The sequence below is a fragment of the Macrobrachium rosenbergii genome, chromosome 47 (assembly GCF_040412425.1).
Source record: "Macrobrachium rosenbergii isolate ZJJX-2024 chromosome 47, ASM4041242v1, whole genome shotgun sequence".
Classification (NCBI taxonomy): Eukaryota; Metazoa; Arthropoda; class Malacostraca; order Decapoda; family Palaemonidae; genus Macrobrachium; species Macrobrachium rosenbergii.
In genome coordinates this window covers 20,688,526-20,692,112 of record NC_089787.1, presented here as the reverse complement: position 1 = coordinate 20,692,112, position 3,587 = coordinate 20,688,526, and positions in this window count along the sequence as shown.

Below are 3,587 nucleotides of genomic sequence, written 5' to 3'. Positions count from 1 at the left end.
TTATCCGGATTTCACCTGTTTATCTAAAGTCTTTTTTTTTTTTTACATTTTGCATAATCTCTCTTCATTGTCATTCATTATTCTTTCTAGGGGTCCTTCCCCACGCTCAATGTTTTCCATAGTCTCTGGTTTTTTTTTTTTTTTTTTGTTTCCTTACATTAGGGGGTCACTCAGTAAACAGAACTCTCTGAGTTTTTCTGTAAATATATCACTGTATTTTCTCTTACAACTCTTGCTGTGGATACTGTAAGTACATACTTTGATCGTGATCGTCCACATTTTTCGAGAATTTTCACGTAATTCAACTTCATTCACGATTACTTTCGTTATTTTCAAAGTTTATTTTTTCACTTTCCTTAAGCAGACATTTGCATCACGTATTTATCTTCTCACTCGGGCGAAAGATTCTCCACTGGAAATTAAAACTTGCAAAGTAATTTATTTTGTATCTGAGAAAGTTGTGTTTTTTTTGTGTGTGTTTTGACGAGTATTCCTTTGTTCAGTTTTGTTAGAATATTTGGGGTACAGATTTCACACCGCTGGGCTGTGGAACAGTCTCCCTACTGAGGTTGATTGAGTGCAATTGGAATTTCAGAAGTTCAAGCCAAGATGCAACGCATTGCTACCCTAATACAATTCTCCTTGCATTTTAATGTTTTACTTAGAATTCTAGCTGTTTAGCTACGAATTATGATATCTTTCTGTATTTCCCAGTATCCCTTGGTGCTTCTTTCGAATGAATACCATAATATTCTTTGGAAGCTTGAATTTCAAGTCAGTGGCCCCTTTGGTGGGCTTGTACCGTGTGAATAGGCTTCATCTTCTGAATAATAATAATAATAATAATAATAATAATAATAATAATAATAATAATAATAATAATAAGTTCATTGCAAAGAGAGTTTGATATTTGTGCCTTTCCTTTCATAAATGAAAGGAGCTTTGAGCGTAATTAAAACCATTACACGCTGAACTTTTGAATGTTATGTAATTATCGAAGTAATTGCCTTTTGTGAATGTGGTCCTTTTTTTTGTTGTTTCGGGGATCAGTTATGGAAACTTGCACCCTTCTCCATCCTCCGGTTATTATAGTCTTCCGAGACGATGAATTGAATGTTTGGAAAGAAGGAAAGGTGGGGGTGGGGGGGAGTTGAGACGCCAAAGTGTTATATGTAAATGTATATGTTTATGTATATATATATATACATATATTATTTATATTATATATACATACATACACACACCCTACACACACATATATATATATATATATATAAATTTCTGACTCACATCAGGATCGAACCCAGGTCTTTCAATTGAAAGGCAAGGGCGCTGCCCACTAAGCCATACCAGTCAAAAGAAGTTGGAACCTGGGAAATTTATTTCGATCCTGATGTTGAGTCAGAAATTTATTTCTGTTCCACACGTGATTATATATGTTGATTATTTCTACACACACACACACACACACACACACACACACATTTATATATATATATATATATATATATATATATATATATATATATATATATATATATATTTTAACCACTTCATATATATACACAGAAGCATCATTAGTACGTCATTTCCCCCACCCTCCGCCCCGCCCCAGCACCCACAAGCGCTGCAATCTTCACCTCTACTCTCTCACTTTCTGGAAACAAAGGAGCTTCCATTATCAGAACCTCTTCCATGTCGTCTCCTTATCACTATGAAGGGATCTTTCCTCCAAAGTTTCCCAATCCTTCCACGTGACCAAACCGTCTCAAAGCACTTCGATCCATTTTTGCATCGGTGCTAACCTTTCAACCACTTATTCATATATTTCCATTCTTCTCATCTATTCATGCTCCTGATATAAGCACTATTCATCCTAACAACTTCATCTTTCCTTTCAATCATTCAAAGCGTGCTGACACACTTCACTTCCATACGGGAGAGTTGGCTCAATGCTCTATACATTTCTGCAATCACCTTACCCATAGGGGGTAGTGCCGCCAATGCACCTCATGCGGTGCACTGTAGGCATTACTTAAGGTTCTTTGCAGTGTGCCTTCGACCCCTAGCTGCAACCCCTTTCGTTCCTTTTACTGTAGCTCCTTTCATATTCTCTTTCTTCCATCTTACTTTCCTCGACCCTCTCCTAACAATTGATTCATAGTGCAACTGAGAGGTTTTCCTCCTGTTACACCTTTCAGGCCTTTTACTGTCAGTTTCCGTTTCAGCGCTGAATGACCTCATAGGTCCCAGTGCTTGGCCTTTGGCCTAAATTCAATATTCAGTTCAGTTCAATCACTTTGCTGCCTTCGTTGCTTGACTTTATTTTTGAATTTACTTACAAATACCTTACATGAATTTACTCCCCAATTTTTCCGTTTCTATTTGACTTTCAGTTCTGACGAATAACAAAGGAAAACTTATAAAAAGACAATGGTAAATCCTGTTTAAGATATTTCAAACTGAGCAGAAGCAGTGGGGACTTATTGAAGAAGGTATTAGATCCATCATAACTCTTCTCAATATATTAACAATACTTTTATCATGAACAATCATCTTCAAGAATTGTGCTTACATTTAGAACTGTGAGATCTCGCTTGAGAAATCGCTTTTCAGGTTCTCAATATATTAACAACATTTTTATCATGAATAATCATCTTCAAGAATTGCGCTTGCGTTTAGAACTGTGAGATCTCGCTTGAGAAATCGCTTTTCAGGTTCTAAGAGACAATGGATGGCTGGACCATAATCTACTAAATTTATGTTCTGGACAATTCATTGACAGGTTATTGCACCAATCGCCAATATAGGCAGGTGTCCTCTAAACAAAACAAGTGAAAAATGCGCCGAAGTTTCTTCGGCGCAGACGAGTTTGCGTATAATCAAGGCCAACGAAAATAGATCTATTTTTCGGTGGTCTCATTATAATACTGTATGAGCCGCCGCCCACGAAACTTAAACCACGGCCCAGTGGTGGCCTATCCTATGTTGTTGCCAAATGCACGATCATGGCTAACTTTAACCTTAAATAAAAAAAAAAAACTACTGATGATAGAGGGCTGCAATTTGGTACGTTTGATGATTGGAGGGTGGATGATCAACATACCAATTTGCAGCCCTCTAGCCTCAGTAGTTTTTAAAGATCTGAGGGCGGACAGAAAAAGTGCGGATGGACAGAATAGCCATCTCAATAGTTTTCTTTTACAAAAGACAAAAAAACCCGAGGGTAACTGTTTTCGCAGATGGCATAACATTGACAAGAGGCTACAGATTACCCAAAATTAAATTTCTCAAGTTTGTCAAACAAATGCTTCCACGCTCAGTCAATGTTTTTGCTCAGGATGCAATATGCCACTGGATATATATTTGAAGGCAAGCGGGTTGTGCGTCATATAGCCTGGGGTGAAATTTGTGTTGTTTTGCAAAGAGAATGTGGATTGGATGGATTGAGGCATAAAATTTAGGCCCCAGGCAAGCGCTGGGACCAATTAGGGCATTGCGCTGAAAGAGGAACTGAAAATAAAAAGGTTTGAAAGGTGTAACAGGATGAAAATCTTGCAATTGTTCTTTGAAACAATTGATAGGAG